The sequence below is a fragment of the Nyctibius grandis genome, chromosome 4, assembly GCF_013368605.1.
Source record: "Nyctibius grandis isolate bNycGra1 chromosome 4, bNycGra1.pri, whole genome shotgun sequence".
Taxonomy (NCBI): Eukaryota; Metazoa; Chordata; class Aves; order Nyctibiiformes; family Nyctibiidae; genus Nyctibius; species Nyctibius grandis.
Window position 1 is genome coordinate 19815997 of NC_090661.1, and position 27936 is coordinate 19843932.

Consider the following 27936-nt stretch of genomic DNA (forward strand, 5'->3'; position numbering starts at 1 on the left):
CATTTGAACAAATGTTGACATCAATGTCTGCACTAGTTACCCAGACTGCCGCTACAGTCAATGGGGAGAAACAGGCACCTGTATGGCAGAATTCAGCTGTTTCTAAAGCAGTTTAAAACAGAGCCAGATGAACTGTGTCCTAAAATACCTATTTCTCTTTACTGATTGGAAGGAGAGTCCATATAACTCAGCAGGATGCAGACAGCTAGTTTGTAGGCATCTGAAGCTAATGGTGGACTCATTTCACCAAGCATCACAACGATTGCAGCACCTCACTTGAGTCTCAAGTACAGACACAGGGTTTGCAAAAATGAATCTGCTTTCTTCTCACTATGACAACTGGATATCTTACTCTGGAGAATGTAAATACAAGTCCCAAGCTTCTGTACAATCTACGTTACCAATTAAAATGAATCAAGATGCAGCCCTTAGAGTTGCAAAGATAGCCTTTTAAATGCAAGCAAAATGCAAGTGGGAGCAACACTGTATTCTTGAGCCTGCAGATTGATACAAACAGGACTTCAGTGATGCTCAAGAGCATGAAAAGAGCCATCGGAGGAAAATTCACAAGATTGACAGTTTTGCTTTTACAAAATAATTCTGCCTTAGATTCATGTCGACAGACCTGTCCCTCAGCTCCTAATCCTGGGTTTAAAGGCAGCTTCCAGCAACAGAGGGAAAGATGATAAGCCTCAGATTTCTGTTAAAACAACACTTTTTAATTGGTGAACAAGGCAAATGAGTCCTAAAATAGAACTTAATGATGCAGACAGCAAGTGTTCAAATCCATGGCCTGGCAGAAGTCTCTATTCAGGCAGCAGCACTTACTAATGCAGTGGTCATTTATTCCACATGGGCTGAAACCTCTTTGATTTGGGTCCATTTTCTTGCCCTGCAGCTGTACAGTGCTCACATAGCATGAGATGCCAGTTGGGGCTTGTGAACACTGCTGTGGTACAAACAAATAAAATCAGCCTTATTCAGACCAAATTCCAAAGTGTAGGCTGTTTTCTTGCCCACATTCAAGATTAAATACAGAGGATTGGGCTAACCTCTCAATTCAAAGCAAACCAGGCACTGACCTTCTCCTTTGGCAAAGACAAATAGCTATGGGGAAGCTGCTTCAGGACTCAGAAGTAGTGATTTATTAAAACTGAGAGATTACTCCTACCAACGAAAGGCAAGGGGACTCCAGAAACATCTCCTCCAGCACACAAGAGAAACTGTCCAATCTTAACCTCCATTTCAAATGCTAATTACTTTCCAGAATAGTCACCTGAATTTTTCCTAGCTTCCACAGAGGATAAAAAAAATAGACCAGTACAGAGATCTTCATCTTTCCCTTTCTAAATTTATATAAATTATGTAATTGCTCTTTTAAAGGACTATAGCAAGTGACTAGAAGAGAACTGCACAATGAACTAACCCTACATGTGACAGAGCAGGAAAATAATACTTTTAAAAGCAGAAGAGCACATTCTCCCCCCAAGAACTTGAAAAGAGAAGGTAGAAGGCACTATAATTCACATGTGAAAAATTATTCAAAGACAATGTGATGTATGGCAAGTTATTTTAATTGCCGATTTTATGACATACTTTAAATGATGTAAAGGATGCCCAGAGCACAAGGATGGCTGCCATCTTAGAGAAGATGAAGGCACTTAAAGGTATGTGCTTTCTTAACATACATATCTGATAAATTATATATGTGTACTGGCAGTGCAGTCTAGCAGGAGAGGCTCACAGGCATTTTCTCAAGGCAAAAGCTTGTTATTGTGAAAGGATTTATTAATTATTATAAATAAAATTATGATCATGGAAGTTAAATGCCTGAAAGTATTTTGCCAAAATCACTTAGCTCTGGACTAAAATTCCAAGAGAACAGAAAGGAAAGAGCAATTCATTTTCCCGTGGTAGGATTTCAGTTAAAATCCAGAACGCAACTTATATCCATTGGTATTTGTTTTTTGGGGTTTTTTTAAAAAGGTATTTACTCCATTGATTTTAGGACAAATGTATTTGTATCACTACACCTTTAATCACAACTTCAGTGTAAGGCACTGTGAAGCATAAGAACAGACCTTATGCTAAGAGTAACACAATGGTTCCCCAGTAGCAGTTCACAGGGCCACACTAAATGTTTGTAGCCTCTCCAATATGCAAAATTAATGCATCCGGAATGCGAGAACAGTGATGAATGATAAACGAGGAGCTCAGCCTGCCGGAAACTTTGTGTTTGGCAACAGTTCATTGCTCCAAAAAGGTTAGAAGCCACTGAATTAGAGTATATTACAAGAGAGAGTGTGGAACAAAAGACAGAGGCTGGGAGAGCACAAGGAACAAAAAGAGAACTACAGCCAGCCTGACCAGCATCCTAACGTGAGCACTCCCAACAGTGAAAGTGCTAAGCTCAGCTAGATCATCGTTTCAAGTGGGTTTATGGGGACCATGAGCTGATCTTCACTAGCAGCCCTATGCTACCATCACTGTAAGCACAATGGCTAAGCAGTCAGAGACAGCGTGTCATCAGAAGGGTTTAGGAAAGCACAAGAGCTCAGCTGCCCAGGCAAAGTGTCATTGCCCCTCAGTTTAAAGGCAGATACAGGGAGCGATTGTGCAGCTCACTAAACAGACTGGCAGAGCACCTGCAGCACAGACAGGTAACAAACCCTGACTTTGGGCACAGCAGGCTGTGCCTTGCTCACAACCACATCCCGCTATTCTTCAGTGCCAGCAGAAGGAAAACAGCACTACACCAAACAGTGGGAGAAATCCCTCAAATCTTTATGATATACAAAGCCTGAAGGAATGCGCATTATAGAAAGATTAGTTTGCTGGCATGAAATCAAACGTATAAGCCAAAGATTATTCACAAAGATCAAGACAACCTTCAAAGAAGCCAGAAATCCAGGGGGAGGCAGAGTATTTCCGAGTAATTCCACTTTCCTCACACAAACCAGGGAAGCTCAGAGAGAGGATCATAAATAATGGACTTTATTTTCATTCGTTGCATATACTCTTGCTGGTGCAGTGCCCAGTGTCATCCAGAGATGGAAGCTGATAGTGAGCCATTTTTGGATACTCAAAGATGCCTTTAAATGGATCTTTTCTTGGAATAGGAGTGCTCAGTTTCTGAAATTCAAACTCTTGCAATTTACTAATTGCTTTACATAGTCTACAAGTATAAGAGCACTTCTAAGAAAAATCAGATTCCTGATAATAAAAGCCTCTGTAAACTAACAAAGAAAGGCATTTCAAGATGCAGTGGCTAAAGGTAGCCTATTCAAATTAAGGTACCTATTTAAAAATCAAAGTAATCAAACATTGACAGAACTGACAGAATTCCCCTAGAGCAGAAAGAGTCACCATTACCTGATGTCTTCAAAGCAAGACCAGAGGATCTTTCTCAAATATATGATCTAGCTTAAGCCACAGTTAATGGTTAGATGCTGAAACCAGTGTTAATGAAAGCAGCCCTTTCTCAGACACTCTTATCGTGAGCAGTTCTGGTCACACCAAAAGTCAAAGATGAATAACTGAATTGAGAATAGGTGCACAGAAGAGCTGGTAAGAATAAGAGGCCTATCTCAGGAAAGCTTGACTTGTTTAAGCTGGCAAAACACAGCCTGATAAGGGACAGGATCACTGCCTGCAAATACACTTGAGGACGGGAGCAGCAAGAAATGAGAAGAGCCATTTAAACCATAGGATTACCTTGGTGCATAAATGAGATAAACCAACCATGAACGCATCTAGGCTGGAGGTGAGAAAAATCTGAGTATGGAGCAGTTGTGATCTGGAGCAGCCTCCCAGTGGGAGAAGTAGAAGAAAAGAGAGTCCACCGAAAGGGCTCCTGCCCCGTGTTGATCCCTCAGCAGTGGGGAGTCTTCCCTGGGACTGCGGCTTGGAAAGTCAAGTTGTCTTTTCCAGCTCTGAGCTTGTACACAGAGTTCAATAACTTGGTAATGAGTTATTACTGGAAGAGAAGGATTTACTTGGGGTTTTTTTTTGCTGTTTATTTCTAAAACAGAAAAGTTTTTATTTTCTTTAGACACAAACATAACCTCTGTTTTCCACCAGTTCTCCAGCAGCTCAGGAGAACACACAACAAGAGCAACACATGGTAAGAAGAGATAATTTAGGATCCAACCTTGAGTAGCCTGTGCAGTCAGGCAGGACAGCACGAGCAGCTCTCCACTCCTTCACCTCCAGAGGTGGACTTCACACACGTGCTATTGTAAAGATCCTTTAGCTCTTATCAACAGACGGAGGGGAAACTAACAGGTACTGAAGAATCAACATTAAAGCCCAGGAGATTCAGAGAACAAAAAAAGCAGCAGTGTTTTGCAGTGGCCAGGCAGCACCAGCTGCTAGGTTGTCAATCCACCTCAAAGTATGTATTCTTCTTTCTACAGACTAGATCCACAGGCCCTGGATTCAGCAACCCTTTCTGAAGCACACCAAAGTCAGTAATCACATGAAAGTGAAAGCCAAAATCACCTCAACCTAGTAAGGAAGCTGCTAGAGTTCTTCTTGCTCTCTATACTTCAGAAGCAGCTTACCATAAAACCATCAAAACATATATACTAGGACTCAGGAGAGCTTGGTTACCCTTCTGACAGTTCACCTCCTACCCTTAGTCTCAGGTTCCATCTCTTACCAGATATACACAAGGATCTCAGGGAGAACATCTATCACTAGTGGCTTAGTAACATCTAAATGACCTTCCTTCTAAATGACCAGAATCCTTCCCTTCATCTTGCAATATGAGGCATTTGCTGGGAGCTGGAAGCTGTGAGAGCAAACTATCACCAAGCCGCACCATTCCTTGGAAATAACAGACAAACCCTAACAGAAGTAACCAGAAAAAAAAAATTCAGGAAGCAAAAGTCATAAGCTTTCCATAACCACTTCATTGTCTCAGAGGCCCTCACTCTCCCCCTCTGTACACAAAGCTTCCCCTCTTTGGAGGGTGTAAAGAGGCTCTTGTGCGCTCAGAACTGTAGTGTGAAAACAAAATTGTGTGTTGATGATCTTGAAACTGATTTAATGAAGTAGTTTCAATTCCACCTTTCCTTCCTCCCAACTCCACCCTCTCCTCTGAGACGGAAATTTGTTTGGGTTAACATGGATGGAAAAAAAGCAAGTTAAAAATAGCCTCCTTTTTGCCTTAAAAAAGTTCAAGCTATGAATAAACAGCCTGAAACAGGAATGCAATTAATCTGCCCACCAAATTCCTACACTGCTTTCTTGTTCATTTCTTCAAAACATTTTCATAAGGATCAAATACACAGGCTTATTTCTGCAGAGCCAGCGGTATCCCAGAACTGCCTTCTTCCTTGTAGCTAAGGTAACTGGCTTTGGCATGAGGAGGAACAGGTTATGAGACTGGATGAACTAAACATATAACCCAAGATTGTTATGTACTAGAATATTTGAGCAATATCCTTGCATCCTAGGAACCAACATGAAAAAAAATAAGACAAATGTACCAGGAGAATACAAAAACATTTCTGTTGTTTCCCTTTACTGTGGACCAGACAAATTGCATTATCTCCTAAAATCTACCTTCCCACTAAAACGCACTCATGCTGTTATCCCTATCTTAGACCCAAGTCACATCTGTCCCTGACAGCAATAGCTGTCAACACTGGAAGAGCAGGGTGATCAGCCATCCTTTTCACCCTGGCCTGGGAGCCAAAGCAAGGCTGGCTTATATATTTGCAGTGCAGAGACAAACGAACTTTAATCTATTCTGTTCCCTATGCTACGCCATTAGCAAGCAAGAAGATCAAACGCCGGGGAGCATCCTTGCAACCTGAGTATTTGAACCCTGACTTGATTTTGCCCTATTCCTTTTCCACTGTATCACCAGTGAGATTCAAGTAATGCCGTAAGAGTCACATGTACTATCCTATCAATGCCTCTTGGCAGAGTTGCCTTTCATTCCCATATTCCCAGCTTCCCATAGCATGAGGCATCACAGCATGCTGCTGTGGAATGCTATAGACGCTGCTATGATACCTGATATGAGTTACATTTTTAAAAAGAAAACCACCTCCCGCCTCTTACAGCAGATGAGCCCTCTGGAAGGAGAAGGGAAATGCCTCACTTTCATCTCAGAGTTCAGAGGGAATGTTTTATAGTTGTCAGTCCTATCAAGATCCTATTCATTGACACACCGGGGACAGCAACTATTTTGAGGTAGTCTGTGCAGCCGTGAAATAGTGAGGCTCTGAGAAGAACTTTGCCCAGTGACATTTGGAAAGCAAGGTAAAAGACTTTCCTGTGACACTAAAGTAAAGGCTGGAAGCCAACACACAACAGGCAGGGCAACTGAGTTAAGCAGATGTGACTAAGGCAAAGCCACATGAGGAACAAAGCAGCACCTGCTACTGGAACCCCAGCTGAGGAACGTGAACCCAAGCTGTTTGCAACCTCTGGTGTCCCAGGTCCAAGCAAGCACTTTCACTTGGAAAGGTGAGACACACTCAGTGATCAGAGTGGAACAGTGGATGCCGGGATCTTATGCTTACACCTCGGTATCACTGGCATGGTACACAATCTTCCCCCTGCATTTCCCCATCCATATACCTCATCTTCTCATTTTGACTGCTAAAAAGACTTCACTGTTAATGTTTGTGCTATGCAGAAATATTAGAGAAAGAGATCCTGGTTAATACTTATGTTACTTCTTCAACCACTATACTGGAGCATTCACTGTCTCTATGTTTACCCTCAGTTCCCATCCAAGGTGGGAAGTGTCCTTTAACAGAAAGGAAACTGGCACAGAGACTAAGCCATGCTACTGAATTCTCAGAGAGAATCTGCAAGCAGACCAGGGAGCTGCAACTGGACTTGCAGAGCTCTAAATTAGCTACCAGATCATTCTCCTTTCAACAGGCGTACCAGCCAGCGTGCACTTGTGCAGCTTACTCGGAAAGCCTTGTGGCTGAACAAAAGAACAAGCAAGTCGGAGCAGAAAGTCAAGGGTGGTATGGGTCAAGGTTAAAAGCAACTGCATCAGCAGGGCTGCCAGTGCAGCATCTACTATGCATCCAGTATCACACCAGGGCTGACCTGCTCCCCAGGGAGCCTTGCTCAAGCAAGTACAACTGCAGACTCCTGCCTTCTCAAGGGTGCAGTAGCCAAACGTTATAGCACAGAAAAGGCCTTTGACATCACTCATCTGCAGCCTCACCTTTGCTGCCAGCTAGTTTTAAACAGATGCAAGTGGAGGTGGCTTCTGTGGGTTCAACAGGGATTCAACTTTCTCAGGGCACTGTAAAGAATCAGAAGGGAATGGACATTGACTCGAGAGAAACAGAAAGCAGGCTTAAGTGTGTGGAAGCATTCCTGCTTTTGCTCTGAAAGCCAAACACTTCAAAAAGCAGCCTAGGCTGTTTCTTCCCAGAAACACAAAGTCTAGGGCTCCTTTACAGTGCTCAGCTCAGTGTATCTCAGATTGCGCATACAGTCACTGTTGTCAGTGACACCCCTTTACAATGACTCTTTTAAGAAAACATCCGCAATCATTACAGATGATTTGTCAGAAATGTTAATTGATGTAAATCAGCATGTCTTTGCTACAGCCAGTAGATTCAGCCCAGTATCTGTCCATGCACCAAGAAGCTTCTGTCTTGAGCACTGTTCTCTGTCAGCTGACACAGGACACATCTCACTTAAACCCTTTCTCCCTCCTGCATTTTACCCAGCCAAAATTCATGGTCCACAGTAAGATCCACCCATCATGGAAAATGTCTGCAGGCAGGATCAAGGATCTAAGTGATTAACAGGGGAAGAGGGTGTGCGGGGAGAAATCATAGGCAACCTCTGTGACAAGATCATGCTACCTTCAGAAGAAGCAAAGCTCACTTGCAGGTTTACTAGAGGACCTCAGACGAGAGTACAGAGACCAAGCTGCCCATGGCTTTTTATCTGTTTTGTGATTAAAACAGTCACTTCTACACAATACTAAATCAGAAGGAAAGAAGGGTCAGGCTAACCACATCATACAATGCTGAGTTCCCCATCACACCAGCACCAAGTGCTTTGTCTTGGTCACAGAGAAAGGACTGGAATTCAAAGAAGTTAAGAAATCTTGATGACAATGATCAGGAAGAACAGTGGTAATGCAAGGTATAACCATGGCCTTGATCAATATTCCTAATACATAAAATATGCATCTCGGGGCATGTCCACAGAACTGGAAGCAGTATACCAGCTGAGCAGTTGTTTTTTCCTTCGACTCAGCCTCACATTTAACTACTTTTGATTAGAACGATTACTTTCACTCAATATTCAATTTCTGACAGGTATTATTCTCTCCATATGCTGTGAGCTGGCTCTATCCTTCCAGGCAAAACACAACAGCTCACTAGAAGCAGCCTTTCTTATTTTACAAGTTATATATAATTTATGCACCCGCAATATTGACAAAGGCTAGAAACACATGTTGTGTCCAATTCTTTTTCCTATAACCTTGCAACAGAGATTTTAGTGCCTTTTCCTTTTAAAGCATTGCTTCCTCCTGCTATTGCCATTAGTTCTTAGGAGAATCAGTTACCTGAGCACAATTACTTCTCTTAGGCCCAATCCCATAATCCAAAATCTACACCATGTCAACATTCAATGCCATTTCATTGTACAAGTGTCCTACACTCCCTTAAGCACTTACTAGGTTTTTTTGTTCATTGAGTCTTCAAGTTTCCCTCAAAGCAAACACTTGCACATGCAAAGATTTGCTCCTGCCCTTCTAGTCTTGCATATGGATTACACACAGGAGATACACAACTGACATATTCAGCTCTCCCAACCAGCACAAGATGGGTAAATAACTGTCTGAAAACCAGAGATGGCTTTGCAAGCAATTATTATGCCATATTTTAAAAGGTGCAAAATATCAAAATCACCTGAGTGCGTTTTACTGAGTTAGCGGCAGAAGAGAATGATTGACAAACAAATCACAGGCAAGTTACACGGACATTCACAGATACCTGGCAGGAGTAGGGAAGCATTTTCTTCACTGTATTTCTTTTAGGTAGAAATTAAGAGTTTGAGGGAATGAGGATTTTCAAGAGTTTTCATTTGGTATCCAAATAGCACTGAATTAGCTAGCTCCCTTACACTGCTGGAAAAATTCTAGCCTCTCATTTTAAGAGTTTACCTACGAACAGACTCGGGAACATTCCAGCACTGAGACACCCTCTCTTTCACCTGCCACTGCCCATGACTAGATGCCACACATGTATGATGTGTTTGCTTCTGGCACTCCGAACAAGTAGGGAAGGTTCATCACCTTTGCCCAAGCAATAATTTTCTCTCCTCTTTGTACTTAAATAAAGCTTTTCTTTCTGAAGCTGTTCTCAGGAACAAAATATTTTGTCCAGTTCTCATCTTGGCCATTGGATGAATAACCAGAACACACATTCAAAGCACACAGTCTTCCGGCGTCCATCCACCACAAACCCCAGCACGAGGTGTGCAGGTGGCCAGAAAAGAAGAGTGCAATGCTGAGCTTCCAGTATGAGCTTTTGGGGGCAGGGGGGAAGGTATGCATCCGTTTGGCTTGAGATCAGTAAATCAAATCTTTTTGCAGTAGTAAGTGAACTGACAAAGTACAAATAAAGATGATGATTATTATTACAGATTACAGCTAACAAATCCTCACTGGGGAAAACAGAGTGTGTGTAGGAGAAACTCACTGTGACTGGTGGTTTTGCAGATGACACACAAGATGCAGTTGGAAGTAGCTTTTGATCTCCCACAGCAGTAACAGCCGGCCCTTCAGGGATGCCACTGCAAGACACAAAACAACAGATTCATGAGTAAAACAGGCAGGTGGTGAACAGGAGTCACTTCAGGAACAGACATTTCAATCCAGGACTACAGCTCCTTGCTTCACAATCCCCTTTTGCTCTGTACTTCCTGACATACTCTTCAACCTCAATGAAGTTTTTTACTAAAATGAAACTCAGGTCACCAAATAAAGATTGATGTATTGAAGAAGACCTCTTCTCACAATTTCCAATACAGAATTAAAAAACATTTAAAAGAGGTGACTTTTTCTCACTGAATCCACACATAAACTAAAGTGAGAGTGAATATGCAATGGCAAGAGACAGAAGGCATGCTGAGCATGCAAAGGAAAGTCCCGGTAAAGAGCGCCTACAGAACAGCACCCTGTAATTTATAAACACCAGCATCCGAAAAAAACAAGCTTTGTTGCTCCCAGAGAACAATGCACAGAAAGCATTCAGAATAGAGCACAAGTTTATGTTTCCTCTGCAGGGAGAAGGTCACGGCAAGGGAGAGTAAAATTGACAAATATTTCTAATCATTCAAGTTTCTGAGACTGACAAATGCCAACAAAGCAAGCTCAGCTGGTGGGAGCAGTTTGTGCCACACATACCCACAAATGAAAAGCACCTTCTGCTGGGAGTGGTAAAATCGCACAAAGTGATGCTGCACAGGGAAAAGTAAGGTTGTAGCTATACCCAAATGCATAGCAACACTCAAATGCGTAATCAAACAGCAGTTCGGTTCTACCTACAGAAGCAGCAGTAAGGTCTGTACTGTAGACAAACCTTTTCAAAAAAAAAACAACCCCTGCCTTTTCCATTGCAGCTTTATCACTATAGTGGATAATGAATTATACCACTGTCTTGTGCCACAAGATTTTTGCTAGTGTACACATCTCCTTAGCATTAAGTTTGGAACTGCAGATGGATTTTAGTTAAGCACAATGCAATCGGACCCACTGTAAATTACTTAGGGTTAAAAAGCCAACCCCTGCAAAAGAACTATGACATCCTTACTGACCACAGACAACCGAGACTGCAGTTCATCTACCCTCTTGAAAGACATTCAGTCTGTAGATCAACTGTGCCCAGTTTGCGATAGTGTAACTCCTAGGTTTTTTTTAGTTTTTTTAAAATTTTGCTATTTCAGGTGCTTAATGCCACTAATTTCCAGATGGTCTAGAAATCCAGCACAACAGAAAGCAGGCTACATGCCTGTTACGTGCAGGAGTGTTTCTGTCTGACATTTCACTGCCACATAAATCAAGCAGGCCCCAAAGGAGAATCAGCAATGCATTCCCTAAACATCGCTTTATTTTGTTTTTTCTAAAACAAAGAACTAAGGAAGTAGATATCAAGTGTTTCTTGAGAAGAGAGAGCTGCCTGATGATTTTTAGATTTTTTTTCTAAACTTGACAAATACCAGAAGCAGTATCACCTTTTAAGGCAAAAGGCAGCTGAAAGCAAAATCCTTCTTTTAAGCCAGAGTGACTCATAATAGCAAAGATTCTTCCTAGAAAAACAAATCCAATCATGAAGTAAGAACAAGCTAGAAGCCTTAATAATAACAATCAAACGAATCCCTTCCCCATGACTTTTGTGGACTGGTGTTGGCTGGTTCTGCAGGTGCTCTTGGCTACAGTGAAAAAGAAAATAAGCAAGACAGACTACTGGCTTGACCCAGTCTTGCCATTTATTTGCATCCCTAGAGAGTAGAGTGCAGTAAACACAGAGGCACGGGAACGTATTTCATGCCTTATCTTTTCTACAGGAATGCAGGAGGAAGTACGTCTCTGAAGCTGTACCTACACTGCAGTCACAAGAGCTTTCAACACAGTTGACAACCAGCTCAAGAGATAAGGCAGAGAAGATGCAGAAGCACGCGCACAACACAACGCTGCCTCCAGTGAGCCTGTGTAGTCATGTATAGCCCAGTACCACCACATCTTCATCATGCCTGTTAAACGTTAACGAAAGCTTCGTCATGTGTGGCTCTTCAGGCTGCAATCCTGCCTCCTGAAACAGAGGTTGTTGCTGCCATCAGAAGTGGCAGCATTACACTAAGGAGAGGATGTGATCTCAGTAGGCTACATCTAAATCTACCCTTCAAGTCTAGAAGACATCCAAAATCCTCCTCTTTTGAGTACTGTAGCCATTGCACAGATTTCCCTTGACCTGTCCAACACGTGAGCCCAGGCAACTCCAGTTTCAGCAAAGAAGGTGCTGGCACCACCAGCAGAGAGACCAGGGCTCCACTTCCCTCTCCACAAATGACCTGCTGTATAACCCCAGGCAAAACATTTTGTCTGCTTGTGTCCCACTTTCATTCTCAGGTTCATTTTTTTTCGGTCTCCTCTTTTAACCAGGGACCACCTTTTACGAGACATTTATGTCTATTTATCATGTGTTGCTGAGCACAACAGGGTCTCTAAGCATTAACTTTAATAACAGCAGCAATGTCAGCTGCAGTGTAACTCCAATTAGTGCTACAAGGCTCCCCTCAAACCCAGCTACACCAGACATCCTGCTCCAGAGAACAGAGGCTTGTGTTTAATCTTTCTGTCCTGGCTTCTGTCAAACACTTCCTGGCTCTCTGGCATGCACCACACAACCTGGAGTCCATCTAAAGAGAAGTCTCTGACAATTCCCAACCATTTAGGAGATTTTTTCCAGGCTAACTTCACAGGTTCTTAAGGGTGGAAACTACAGCTTAGCAAGAGAGAGTGATTTGAGTCCTAATGCCTAAATTCAAACTGTCTGATTAAAGACCTGTCACAGACAGCTCAGCTTTCCAGGAACTTGGACACCCTGAGCTAGACAAGAGTCCTGCTCTCTGATTTTCTTGCTTTCAAACACCTGTACTTGCTCTCTCCACTCTTGCATTCTTCCCTGGGCATTGCTGTCAGAGACAGAGATCAAGGTGACTTTCTGCAGTGACCCAGGACAGCTGTTCCTTTGGGCTTTTATTTCTCTGCATATTGGTTAAGGAATCTGGTTTCTAGATGCAGGACATCTCTCAGTGCCCTAGTACTGTCCAGAGCTTGCTGCTACTTCACAGAATCATAGAGTGGTTTGGATTGGAAGGGACCTGAAAGATCATCTAGTTCCAACCCCCCTGCTGTGGGCAGTGACACCTTTCCACTAGTTCAGGTTGCCCAAAGCCCCATCCAGCCTGGCCTTGAACACTTCCAGGGAGGGGGCATCCACAACTTCGCTGGGCAAACTGTTCCAGTGTCTCACCACCCTCACAGGAAAGGATTTCTTCCTAATATCTAAATCCCTCATCCTATCACTATACTCCCTCACAAAGAGTTCCTCCTCATCTTTCCTGTAGGCCCCCTTTAAGTACTAGAAGCTGCAATAAGGTCTCCCCAGAGCCTTCTCTTCTCTAGGATGAACAACCCCAGCTTTCTCAGCCTGTCCTCATCGGGGAGGTGCTCCAGCCCCCTGATCATCTCCATGGCCTTCCTCTGGACTCGCTCTAACAGGTCCGTATCTGTCTTACGTTGGGGGCCCCACAGCTGGATGCAGCACTCCAGGTGGGGTCTCACAAGAGCAGAGTAGAGGGGAGAGAATCACCTTCCTCAACCTGCTGGCCACTCTTCTTTTGATACAGCCCAAGATACAGCTGGCTTTCTGTGCTGCAAGTGCATATTGCCAGCTCACATTCAATTTTTCATCCACCAATACCCCAAAGTCCTTCTCCGCAAGGCCGCTCTCAACCCACTCATCACCTAGTCTATATCTATGTTTCAGATTGCCCCAACCCAGGTGCAGGACCTTGCACTTGGCCTTGTTGAACTTCATGCAGTTCACATGGGCCCACCTCTCTAGCCTGTCAAGGTCCCTCTGGATGGCATCCCTTCCCCCTAGATATCAACCACACCACTCAGCTTGGTGTCATCCACAAACTTGCTGAGGGTGTGCTCGATGTTGCACTGTCCCTGTCCCCAAAGATGTTAAATAACACTGGTCCCAATAACGACCCCTGAGGGACATCACTTGTCACTGATCTCCATCCAGACACTGAGTCATTGACCACTACTTTCTGGATGCACCCATCCAGCCAATTCCTTATCCACTGAATGGTCCACCCATCAAATCCACGTCTCTCCATTTCAGAGACAAGAATTTTGTGCGGGACAGTGTCAAATGCTGTGCACAAGTCCAGGCAGATAACGTCAGTTGCTCTTCCGTTATCCACCAGTGCTGTAACCCCACCATAGAAGGCCACCAGATTTGTCAGGCACAATTTGCCTTTGGTGAAGCCATGTTGGCTGTCACCAATCACCTCCTTGTTTTCCATGTGCCTTAGCATAGTTTCCAGGAGGATCTGCTCCATGATCTTGCTGGGCACAGAGGGCAGACTTATTGGACTGCTTAAAGGCAAAGAGTAAACTTGGCGGTTAGGAGACACTTAGTACCATGATGTGCTAATATTGCCTAAGTTTTCATTCTTTTGACCCCAGTGAACAAATATTTTTTTTTCTTTCCCCTTAAACCACAAAATAGCTTCACCCTCCCTATTTTGAGGCAAGACCCATAACGTGATAAACCCGTTTGGGCAGCAATCCTGAGAAACGGAACCGTTATCAAGAGAGACATCATCAACATCATTCGATGGTGACCCTAAAAATGAGGAAAGGCTTTGCTGCATGGGTCTTCCCATAAGTTATTACAAAGTGATTTCTTTTTCCCAGTGCTCATGTAGATACCCAGGGCTAGATATTACCAGGGACAGCGGGTAGCAGTGAATTGCACTGATTTCTGTCACAACAGCACACAGGACATACGTGTGTAGAACTACTCAACTTCCCTGTCTTGAAGGGAACACACAGAAATTCCTTGTGCAACACAGATTAGGCACAGCCACCTCCACCAGTGGCAAGGGGCATTTTTCAGTCTCTGCTCTGCTTTCAATTACTACAACTATATCAGGAAATTTACTGACTTCCTGTACTCTTGCATTAGCAGGCAGTGCCTGTAAGAAAAAAAAAAAAAAGCTATTCTGTGAAGTTCTACTGAACACAAGCAGCTGTGAAAATTGTATTTTAGAGCAGATATGAACACTGCTTGCTCTTGTTTTTAAGAGAAAAATACCAAAAAGAAATGTCAGCAAGTTTCATCTCTGCACCACCACCCGCCAGTCCCCCACTCACCCCCCTGCTTTTTTTTTTCCTTTTTTTTTTTTTTTTTTTTAATTAAGATAACATTGTATTTCTTGCCCACATGCTCTCCCCTCAAACAAAACTCCATTTGACAACTTGGAACCACTCTGTTTATTTGAAATCTCTTCCTTCAATTCCTATTGCTTGATGCAAGCTGTCTCCTCGCCCTCAGAAAAGACTATGACTCTGCTGCTGTGCCCATACCCATCACCACGTACCCAACACCCAGCTTATCTGGCAGATAAGCTATCTCCAGCTGATATCTGTGCAAGCTTCAATACTTGTGGGTTCTCCTATGTTTTTTATAAATATTAAAATCAAATCAACTTTGTCCAACACCACAAAAAGCTCTTGAGTAAACACTAAATCCAATAAACCTCCAACTTACAGCTACATCCCCTATACCAAGAAACGGTACAGAGCTGCAAACGTTACCAATGAACTGTGATCTTGTGTGCCTGAGAGCCCATGTACAACTTGCAACTAAAGGAATCTCTCCTCTGTCCAAGACTGAGGCTCCAGGGAATATTCTTTTACCTTTGCTTTACCAAACTACAGTTTCAAAAACAAGTAACTAGCCAAGTGTTCCTGTTTATTCAGAAGCGACTGACCCTGAGCGCAGCTACACGGTTGGCAGACTGTAAGATATCTAACCTCTTTCTACTCTATTGTATGTGTTACTGTAATACTGGACACTTTCCAGTACTGTATTAAGCAACATAACCATCTGTCACATGTTGTTTAATCTTTTAGCAACATCCCAGAGAGAATTACACGGCCTGGAGTATTCACTTGACAAGGCTTTGTTAAATATTCGCATCCTGTATTTCTGCTTGCAAAGGCATCTGTGGCTCAGCACTTAGCACTGAAAGCTGCAAGATCTGTGATCCTCCTTTGGCTGTTCCCAAGTCCCAGCCTGACCCATTAGAAAGTTCCCTCTTCTCCTACAGAGGAGCTTTCACTTCTATCACTTTTATTCCCAAATACAGAGCAGAAAGATGAGGCTTTAAGTTCTTACGTACCCTGGGCACTCTAGATGGAATCAGCAACATGAACAACCCGTCCTTTGGGTAGGATGAGACTGTCCCAGTGCAGCCTGAGAAGGCAGTTACTCCCCAAAGCAGATAAACCTACAAGGGAGGCTGAAACGTAGCAGACTCCTGAAAGCCTTTCTGCATCAGCCATTGCTTTCCATCATTACCATCTAACGCTCAACATCTGCCTTTGTATCTAGCGTAACTAGATCCCAAGGAGATGTGTGTTATATTGTTAAATAAAACAGATTACTTTGAGACCAGAAATTGTTGAGGAGCTTTAATAATCATGTGAAACCCAGAGTGTTGTGCTAGACTATTTATCTAGGTTTGCACAAGCAGGGCTAAGGAGCTCTGCAAACATCCAGCACTGGACACACAGGAAGAGATAATAGCACCAACTCAAAACAGTCACTTGTGGCACAGAGCCACTCAACCTCAACCACCATGGAAATAAGTAGAGGTTCTTTGTGGAACATGCTACATCTCACCAGAGGGCACAGGAGCAGCTCCCACAACACCTTTCTGTACCTGCCAGAAGGGAGAGGCTGCCTGATGCTGACAGTTCATTCGTAATTCAGACACTGTTATGACATGCACTAGTAATTTAATAGTTTAAACATTCATAATTAAATCAAAGTGATGAGAAGTCCGAAATATGAAACCTTAAATTCAGCAGCTTTACGCTTGGTTTCCATTTTTAGCTGTTATGCCTGAAAAAGGGCTGATTCTCCCTGCTTAGTAACTATGAAAACATACAGATGTTTAGATTAAAATACCCCATACACTGAAGTTCAGTGCACAGATTTGTTAAGGAAGATACATCACCATTCATTTAACTAAGCAGTTATGCAATAAATGATATACTTATTCAAGTTTCAATTTTTGCCATTTTTAGATGAATGAATGATGGATTTCCTTTTTACTAATGTTAGGGTGGGGGTTTTTTGTATGTTTGTTTCTTCTTCTGTTTTGACAGGGTTTTTTGTTTGTTTAACTTTTACTTTATGTCAAGCTTTCCTTGGAGGAAAATTGAAATCCAACTAAAATCTGTAGAAACAGCATTTCTTTACCACCTAAACTGCCCCAAACTTGATGGCTCTCCAAGAGGACAAAGTAGGTTTATCAAAACAAACTTTACATTTAAAATTGTTTTTAAAGTAGTATCATCTATAGTGAAAGAAAGTAAGGAAATGTGATTGGTTCTACCAGAATAAAGATAATATCTCCTCATCCTTCAGTCTCTCTTCAATCCCTCCCTGGCACAAGCTATATAGACTTCTCAACTCACAATCAGTCTCACAACTTCACAAGTTACCAGTTGTGGAAGTGATATTGCTGAAAAACTTAAATTACAAATATTCTCCCTACATCTGCAGCATAGGCTATTGCTCTCACAGGTTATCCCGGCACTGCAGTGAACCCTTTCTCCAGACAATTAACCCATTGATTTCCTGTGGTTTGAGCACTTTCATTTCTCTTTAAAGCCCTAGCCAAACCTGCACTGGTAAATACTTTTTAATTTAAGTGCTATTAAATGGTTAGCATAAGTTTAAATCTTAACCTGATTTATCATTATTTCAAATTCACCATTGAAGAGGTTTCTTTTCAGAGTATACATTTAATTTCATATATACGATTATATACACACACACAAGTATAGACATAGCACTGTTTAAATGCATCGATTCCAACACTCGCCCAGTGATCCTTAAAATTGTTCCAGGGCTTTTGGAAACATATGGTGTTTTTAAAATACGACAGGTACTTAGCTCCTGAAATATATTCTCAGTGGACATAGCCAACTATCTCTCACTGTAAGCCTTTAAATAGAGATCACAGGTATTTTCCAAAGGAGTTACTCCAATTCCCAAAGAGCTAATACATCTCTTATAGTATCAAAATATTGCACACATTTGTCCCTCTGTCATCCTTATAAGCACAAGAAGGACTATCCTTTCCATGCTGCAATGGGTATGGACCTGAGACACTATGAGGAAGGCAACACCAGCAACAGCAGGACACTCCCCACCCTCCAAGCTCTCGCTGAGCACGGGTAATGCAGCACTGCCTGAGCTAACCGATGGTTTACGAGCTAGGCCCAGGGTCACACCACAATCTTTCAGAGGCCCACCTAATATTGTGGCATGACATTGAATCACAGCAACACTTCAAGCTGCCCTGAGATCATCCACAACACTTGACATCATGCAGCAAGACAGAAATTACTTTCCCAAGGCATCTGCTGCAGAGCTGGGCGATGAACCAAGTACCCCCACACTGCCAGTAAGCACCCAGCTCCATGGGGAGCAGTCAGGTAAATGCCATCCCACAAGCATGCCCTGAGCAAACACCCAGAAGCACCTGTGGAAGTGAAAGGTAGACAGGAAAACCAGACAGCGTAGGCAAAGGAAATTTTGGTGGTAACAACAGTTTACATGTCATTTAATTTCCTACCCCAATCAATCAAGCAAAGCACTTAAGGACACAGCACTGGAAGTTTTCTAGTGCTGTAATTTCTGCAAAGTACTCACTCCTCTCTTTTTTTTCTTTTAAAGCTTTTCAGCTTCTCCTTTTAAGCTAGTGATTTAAAATGACTTATCTTAGTTCTGTTGCTGTGGATACATCAAGACACACATTTTGCTCCCAGAAAATCTCCGAGGCAGTAAACTACATTATACAATTTTTACCACAGTATTTCCATGGTGGAAACACACTGATCCTACCTTTGCCCTCTGTGGTAACTTCCCAGAGTTAAAACAACACATTCCCAATTTTGAGGCAAGTCTAGATCTTTTCCTCTCATAAACCAACCATCCAAAACACACAAACCAAGTAAGTTTTCCATCTCAGGTTGTAGCAATTCCCTCTGCTCTGATCCTCCATCTGGCCATAGAGTAACTGGATCTGGCCACAGGCTGCCGTGCTGGCAGAGTAATGTAGCATCGGCTGCGAGTGCATCAGCCAGCGAGTACAGAATAGCATGCTCTTTTGCTGGGCCAGAATCGCTGCAGCTATGGCAGGCACTTTGTGGTCAATGAAGAGCTGCTGTGCAGTAATTTAAGAGCACTGGTGTTTGGCAATGGTGTGAATGCTAGATGTGACCTAGTCACTGGGTGAAGTAAAGCACAACTCAGATCTATCTGGGCCAGGACAGCAGCATTCACATTGTCCAAAGAGTTCTTCAGTTTGACGAGTGTTGTTCTAAGCAACTTTCTGACAGTCTTAACCGCTGGATTTCCCCACAGACTCATAGGCCCATGTCCCCTTCTGTCTGGGGTGCGCACTCACATCCAGTTTGCTTCCAGCCAAACCCCTTTAGACACACACTTACTCCCTCTTGTCACAGAGCACCCCCAGGACTTCACAACCTCCTGCCCTACCCTCCCCAAGTCCTGCAAAAGTCTGTATGCCTTGCGTAACACTCCCAAGCACATAGTCCCAGTGACAAGATGAGAGGCTCATCACAGGATAACAGCACAGAATACATTGAAAATTTATTTGTGGTCTCTACAGCAGTCAAATTATCACCTTTCAGGCAGGATCAATAAGAGTTTCCAACTCACACTTATTTGCAAAGTTTAGAAAGCATCTAAACCAGTACCTAGATACTAGGTATCTATACCAAAGATACTAAATAACTATAATACTAAACAACTATACACATTGCTGGTACCTCAAACACCTTCCCTCTGGAGAAGGATTTAAGAAACTCCTTTAACAGGATCGTTAGCACCACTAGGCCTCCGGAAAACCAAATGCATCTCATGAAGAATCAACATTGCTTTCTGTGTTTGCCTCAAGGCCCTCTGTAGAAACAAAGGTTGGCTTAAACCACTGCAAATATTTTGGAGTACTTTACACTCAGTCAAGAGACCCTAAATGGCTTCAGAATCAACATCTTTAACTATTTAGAGGTTTTCAAAAGTTTTGTGACAAGTCAGTTATAGTAATGGCACATCACATCATACTAGTTAAAGCAATTTGACAGCAGATGCAATTCTTTACCTCCTCTCCAGATCCCTGTTATACAGGCAAAGCAGTTACCAATGGGACTCGAGTCTTCACTTCTCTGCCCCTCAGTTCTCACACACAATAGAGAGAACGCTCCAACTAATTGGTCCCTCTTGAGACCAAAGTCTGCCCTCTGATAGCAGAAATCATCTCTCACAATATCTATTTACTATGTCTAGCTCAGGAAATTTCTGTTTTTGTTTGGGGCAGACTGGGCAGTAGAGTATACAAATAATTACCTGCTTACACATAACAAAAATAGGCAAAAACAGGAAAAAACATACATTATATATATTAAAATATGAAAAAAATAAATGCAAAGCTCCATACAAGTCTATGACAAGATAGAGAGCCCATCTTGGAGCTTCAGAAATTTACAGAAGACAAAAACCATCCATCCCCAGGAAAACCAATATTTAAAGCATTTCACTTTTATTGTCCTTCTGTCTTGTGGTTTGCTCCAACCACACAAGAGTTGATCGAGTAGATTAAATGCTACAGGTGAAGATTAAACTTGCATGGATAACAGCTGTTCACTGGCTATTGGTATTCTAACAGCATTGTAGCTAACCAGTGTATTTCTTGTTAGAACCGTACCAGGCCTACAAGTCAATAACAACTGTAATGTCTTTCTCTAACTCTCCCCAGCAGTTTCTGCCATCTGCCTCTGCCCTTCTGTCTCATCTTCAGCCTGGCAGAGTCTAAAACCACTCTCTAGTTTATACTTCATATGCATGTTGTTATTCACTTCGTACAGCTAGTGCTGTACTCTCTTGCAAACACAATGCTTGGCTGGTGCCCATCCATTACAATAGCATGCACTACTCTAATGAAGACAAAATGCCTCTCAACCCAGAACCCAAGCAAGCAGGTCCCTTATGGAAATACCTGCTCATACAGCACTGTAAGCATCACTGATGCACTGGGGTTGTCTGAAGCCCATAAGTTAGCTGGTCCCTGCCGTGAGCAGAAGGCCAACCAAAGCACACATTTAATTTTCAACTATGAGAAACGCTGCTGTTGCTACCTACAGTGAGACTATACTTAAGAAATATGCTGTGGCTGTATCAAAACTTTGTATCACTTAAGATATAAGTAAACTCCTGCTATGAAGATAACTTCCTCTCACTTCTAGTCTGCTTTAACATTAGGCAGTCCATGGGAGATAAGGCAGAGGGATGATGCCTCACAGCTGGATGAGAACAAGAGCCGAAAGCCAGCAATAGGAAGTCAAGCAAAGTCTGGAACTGGCTGGAAGAAAGCAATTCCCCATCATGGGCAGGCTGTGAAGTATAAGCTGATAAAAGTTGCTTGTGTTCTACAGAGCAGGGGAAAGGCTTAAGAAACAACCCCCAAACTTAGAAATACAAGTTTTTTCTTATACCTGGTCCATGCTTTCAGTGATACGCCAATGCCATAATATGCCCAACACTAAGCCAGGTACACAATTTCATCTCCAGTCAACACAAGTCCAGCCAGCAGTTCCACGCTATCTCCTTTCTATACATTAATCTCTCAATGTAGGTGACCGTATCAATTATCACCTGTTCCCACTTACTTCCACTTCCCTGCAAATATGACTAAGACGCCTACAATTACATGACAGCCCCTGATACAAGGAACCGGTGATATTTCTTTACCACACAAATATACACACAGCTGTGTCCTCCCTACACCCCTTCACCTGGAAGGAAATCCAACCACTGGGGGAGGTGAGGATGAAGAGTGTGGGAAAAGAGAAGCATGAGACTCATACAACTTGGAAGCCATCCTCCTTCCCAAAGAAAGCACAGATTATCCTGGAGATTCATCTGTGCCAATCCAGCACATTAACAAAGCTACCAGGGACCTCAAGCTTCCCCTCAGCCTTCACAGCCCTGTCATGCTTGCTAGGACACAGGTTCTGAAGTGCAGTGAAATGCATGAAACTCCCCTCAGTTCCATGAAGCAAGGCCAATTTATACTGACTAATGATCTGGCTCAACATATCCACAGAACTGACGCACTCATTAGTTATCCTAAATAGCAGGATACTACAGTAAATTATGAGAGCTGCTGTGTGTAGCTTTTCAAAACTCTTCTCTATGCCTTTGAATACAGCTAGCACTTGAGATGTCCTTTACTAGGAAAAAAACATCTATAGATCAGCGCCCTGTACAGAGGCCAGCAGTCTACAACAGTGTTACTTGCCAGCATTTACACTCTGTGCATCGCTGCTTTGTAAAGGTTTTGCTAACACCAATTCACGTGTACTGCTTTCAGTAAAATTAAGCTCAAAACCACTCTCCTCTCCTCATCATCCCCTAAGAAAAGCCCAACATCCTCCCCCTCCGTCACCTATGAACTAGCCAGTTCTCCTTTCTGCCTTTTAAAAAGTGAGAGAACTGCAACATTATAAAGCACACAAATAAAGGCATAGCCTGAAGTCATGAGGAAACAAACAAACAAAAATTTCCTACACCTTCTGAAATGTCTCAAATTCTAAATACTTAAAGATATTCTCTTATCCTTATTCCTCTACACTAAACCTCTACAGTCCTCAAATGGTCACTCCACCTCTCTGCATCTTCCAGTCTCTCCCACGCCCTTGCTGCTGTACTTACCGCAAAACAGTTAGCACAAGGGAGCAGACAGGACAGGATAGCTTGGGCCCTTTCACCTCCTGTACATTTGCACAACGTGTACTGTCCCTACCTCACAGACGTCACAATTTAAAGAAATGAGGCTGGGAGAAAAGAAAAACAATTTACCTCATTTATACGTTTTCAGAAGACTAAGAATCTTGCTCATGATGACACAAGGAAGTTTAAGGCAGAAGCAAGAACTGAAGTCGTACATCTGCATTCATTAGTAGAACTCCAATAACATCTTTCCTTTCAAGAGCAGCGTGTCCAGTCATTTCTTACCATGAGAGGCCAGGAAGGACTTTGGCTGCAGACAGAAATTTTTCTCTCATCCTCCCCTACCTGAGGAGAAATGATCATGTTTTCCTGGACTTCATGACTTAAATGCACATGTAAATGTCACTCGCATAAACAGTTCCAGCTCTATCTGCAACAAATGAGCTATGTTCTGTTCATACTGATGGTAACAGTTCTCTGAGTACTGTAAGAAATTCCCTCACAAAAACACCCCAGTGGAGTTCCAGACTAATTTGCCTTGTGAATTAATGGATTTGAATGTGTATCAATACATGGAACCTTAGGCATATACAATACAGAGGACTAGTGAAGATAATTCCTGCAGACCCATTCCTCTTGGAAACTCCTTCAATTGTGTCTGCAAGATAAAAATAAACCAACAGTCTACAGGTCCTAGGGAGAAGAAAAAACCAACCAGCTGGGGAGGGAGGATGGGCAAGTGGGAAAAGAATACAGCAAAACAAGCTGAGAAAGCCCTGCATCTACCCTTTCTCGGAAGCGACCTGAAGGGAGCCTAGGGCTGATACCTTTTTGAGTAGGAGAATCAAGCAAGCAAGAGAAGAACAGGAGACCAAACGAAGCCCACTGCCACTTTGTTATAAATGCTGATGGAATGCAGGAGGAGGCTGGTCTCACCAGCTCAGGACAGCTCTTCCCATCCTGTGCTCTCACAGCACAGAAACAACTTCATGAGACTAGTGCAACTGTTCATGCCTCCACACCCTAATCCCCACTCTGGCAGTGACAGATACTCTAAAGGCATAAATCCCATGCTGTAAAGCTACGGTCGCAAGGCAGCATGCTGCAAGGAAGAGGACGTGATTCTAATTACGGCTCTGATCCCTTCACTCCTGCACTTGAAAGTCAAGTTTAAGAAATCTGCTTTACTGGTCATGCCTTTGCCACAGTACACAAAAGCCACCCTACTTTGTATTCTGAACTAGCCAGGCGCTGTAGTACATTCTTCATCTCCATACCCAGGAGCCTCTCAGCAACTCTAGCTGGCCATGATTACATATAAACTCCTATAGAGAACCTGACCAGCACTTTTGAAATGGCAATGAAGTTAGCAAATTATCAAACTTGAGGACAACTTCCATAATCTCCCAGTTAGCATCTACTGCAGGATGTAAGAAACACCATGTGCTTCTTCAGAGTCTCTCCATTTTTAAGAGGCTTTCTCAGAGTAACACCCACCCACTCTGAGTCACCAACTGGAGACACTTCACATACCTCAGTTCTACCCTCATGTCAACAACTCCCATTTAAAAGCCAGAGCACAGACTGAGAGAGAACATCAAAAACAAATTCATCAAGTTCCTCTCATCTCTCACTTGCTAAATGGAACTACATTTACATCAGTCAGCAGCATCTGTCAGGGAATTAATACAAAAACAAGCATTGTTTTGGCCAATTTATTGAGTAACGAGCATATTTTCTGAACGAACACTTCCCTCGCCCTATTAGTTCCACCCATCTAACCTCTGTGCCAGTAAAGACACACAAGAGAGTCTTCTCTTCAATAGGAAGAGTCACAGAAAAGAAACAAAAGGGTTGCAATGGGTGCGAGAAATAGCCCTTTCAGAAAAGCATCAAAGCTTAAGAAGAGCAAATAAACTGCAGTACTTCCCTTCAGGTAAGAAATAAGCAATGTTTAATCAAGGTAGTCATTTTGCACTGATGGAACCAGTCTAACTAAACTACTGAAAAATAACCTATTACTGGAAAAGTTTTCCAGTTATTAGCCACCAGGGTTATTATCCCAGAATATGAATGGTATAGCCTGATACTAGTGTAGTTTGTACTCCCACAAGAGAAAGTTAAGAGTAGTACATTTATAACTACTCCAACAGGGATAGTAAATGTTACAATCTATTCAGTAAAGTATTCATCCTCCACCTCAATCACAGATGTAATCACCATCACATGTTGTGGGACAGTCCCATTGCCAGGCAAGGGAATGCTAAACCATGCAGATGTGAAAAGCTGGATTCCACAAAAGGAGTGGCCATTGCGGAAGAGAAGAAAGCATGCTTTATCCTCGGGTTCCCATTTTCTTTTTAAGGAGCACGCAACTTTTGTGGATCTTGCTACCGGGCACATTTTGTAAGGCAGAAAGTAATTCCATTATAGATTTATCTCTCTCTCCTGCTATCAGCAAGTAAAGTTTCCATAAGGTCAAAATTGGCTTTTCACCCTCTAGAGACCCAACTGGTCTATTCAAGCAGTTTAATAGCCTTTATCTCCTGAAAACATTTCAGTTGTGTGGGTGGCTCCTCTGATTCTCCTTGCATTACAAATATATCTGCAAGCCCTGCAGACAGCATCGGGCACACATACAGCATAGTCACCAAGTGACATTTTTCTGTTGAATACACATAGATTACAGGAGCACATGCCAAGGATAACCTCTATCCTCTAATGGCTATCAAAGCTAAGGAGACTTTGAAACAGCTCACAAGGCAGCCAAGCTGATTCTGTGACAATATACAAGCAGTTGTCAGCTTTGCTCCCCTTTTAGGTGCACCACAGCACATTTTCCAAGCCTGTTACAATAGTTGTCAGCACCTTCTTCGAAGCAGAACTAATCCTGCTTGAGTACCGGAGAGTTTCTCAACTGAACAGAACTTTCACCTCAGGAGAAGCAAAGTTCTGGAAGTCCAGCAACTAAAGACATTCGCTGGACAACGACATCTCTGTTCTGTATGTGGGGTGCAACATACTCCAAGGAGACCAGCTTCTAACACACACTAGTCCTCAGTCTACAATACTTCAGTTATTTCATACAGCAGTGAAGAAAGCAGGCACAAGAGCGTGGAAACATGAACTCCGCAACGCTCCAGCACCTCAATGTCTTTCTTGTAGTGAGGAGCCCAAAACTGAACACAATGTGCGTGTTCATGTGTATACTTGTACACACACATTGTTACAATCTCTTCTTTATTACAGGTACTACACAGAAGATCAGTATCAAGAAAGAACGTGACTCCTTCACACAAGGCACCTATCTGTCCACCTTTAACATGCGTGGGTTAGTTTATAGATGCCTCAGCCACAAGTTATGATTTTTGTACATCTTAGTCTTTACTGCATGTTTTCTCACCTGTGAGACACAGGTTCTCATCATTATGAAGACCAGAAAACACAGATATACTGATATATTCACATTGGCTCAAGGTTCCGCCTCACAATAGACTACCCACTCTGATTACTTACGCTGCCTCCAATGCTGGTTTGCAACACTAGTTTGCTGGTACAAACTCTATCATCAAAACAACCAGTCTGAACCACATACTCCAACAAGCTCACTTGTACTTGGGTACAGCTAAGAGCATACAGATGCAGCCAGGAGAGCCTGGGCCTGAGGCAGTTCCATGATCACTTTAATCAATGCGTAGGATGATGCTAAAAAAGGCAATCTGGTTCACACTCCCCTCCGCCTACCTGCTCTTTACCTGTCTCCTCTCTCATGCTGACATTAGCATTCAGAATCAGCTGTGAAGTTGGTAACACTGCAAAAAAAAAAAATCTGGCATGAGGAAAACAGTGAGAAAAACACAGCCACAGGCAAGAGGAAGTCAGGACCACCCCCTTCTGCAGTACTCTAGATGTACATTGCAAAAGCATTTTAAGTTCATTACAAAAAGCAAGCCCTGAAGCTAAAATCCAAGCACATTTTCAAGTGTCACGCAATAAGTCCTGGACAGAGCATATATGAAAATTCAAATAAGGCTCTTATGCCTGGGTTAACACACCTACACGTTATATAATAAAGAAAAATAATCACAATCCCCAATATATAAAGGTTACAATTCAAACTCACAAAGATTATACAAGTATTCAGTCAAGACAACAAACTTCCTATCTGAACTATAAGTCAAAGCATTACTCCAGATGCAAAGCTGGTGATAGACTTTGTTTTGTTTTTGTCATTGCCGCTACTTAAGATTTCAAAAAAATTCACGTGTGAGCTCAAGCTCTCTCTTCAGGAATTCATCAAACATTTCTAACAGATTAACAAAAATTTGAGAAGTGGGTCAAGCTTTTCACCTGTCAGCCCTACCAGCATCCCTTTTAATCAACAACAATAACTATTAGACACAGTAGCAACTGTAAAGTAACAGCCTAATCATGTTTAATTCCTGACATTTATGATAACGTGATCTTGATGGACCACAATTAGCATTACTAGTGCCATTGGTCACTAATTCATCTAAAACATTTCCCTTTGCAACTCAATATTAAACATACCAATAGATAATTATAATCTTGAAATATTACTGACTTTTCCTACACTAAATCTTGCAGTAGATTCTTACTGCTGTAAGAAAATGGGACTTTCTGGCAGATAAAAAGGGAATAGCATGAAAATTTTGTTATAGCTAAGCCTTCGAATACAGAATCACAGAATCATCTTGGTTGGAAAGGACCTTTAAGATCATTGAGTCCAACCATTAATCTAACACTACCTAGTCAACCAGTAAACAATATCCCTAAACAATATCCCTAAGCACCACATCTGCTCGTCTTTTAAATACCTCCAGGGATGGCAACTCCACCACTTCCCTGGGCAGCCTGTTCCAATGCTTGACAGCCGTTTCCGTGAAGAACTTTTTCCTAATATCCAATCTGAACATCCCTTGGTGCGATTTGAGGCCGTTTCCTCTCATCCTATCACTTGTTTCCTAGAAGAGACTGACAGTCGCCTTGCTACAACCTCCTTTCAGGTAGTTGTAGAGAGCAATAAGGTCTCCCTTCAGCCTCCTTTTCTCCAGACTAAACAACCCCAGTTCCCTCAGCCGTTCCTCGTAGACTTGTGCTCTAGAGCCTTCACCAGCTTCGTTGCCCTTCTTTGGTGTCCTGGTTTGGCCTAAACATTTGGACTCGCTCCAGCACCTCCATGTCTTTCTTGTAGTAAGGAGCCCAAAACTGAACACAGCATTCGAGGTGCGGCCTCACCAGTGCCGAGTCCAGGGGGATGATCACTTCCCTTGTGCTG

The 27936-nt window shown here is 42.6% G+C and overlaps 1 protein-coding gene across 2 annotated transcripts in view; it reads right to left on the minus strand.

Moving 5' to 3' along the window:
- Nucleotides 1–27936, minus strand: part of TSPAN4 (tetraspanin 4) — a 479366-nt gene that overhangs the window by 390368 nt on the left and 61062 nt on the right. Inside the window, exons 1-2 of one of the 2 annotated variants that reach the window (XM_068398877.1) lie at nt 26382–26446; nt 9705–9798 (exon numbers count right to left, since the gene is read on the minus strand). The gene's annotated coding sequence lies outside the window, so the exon portion shown is untranslated. Of the gene's footprint in view, nt 1–9704; nt 9799–26381; nt 26447–27936 lie in introns of those variants that run through there. The other variant, XM_068398876.1, reaches the window with a different exon arrangement.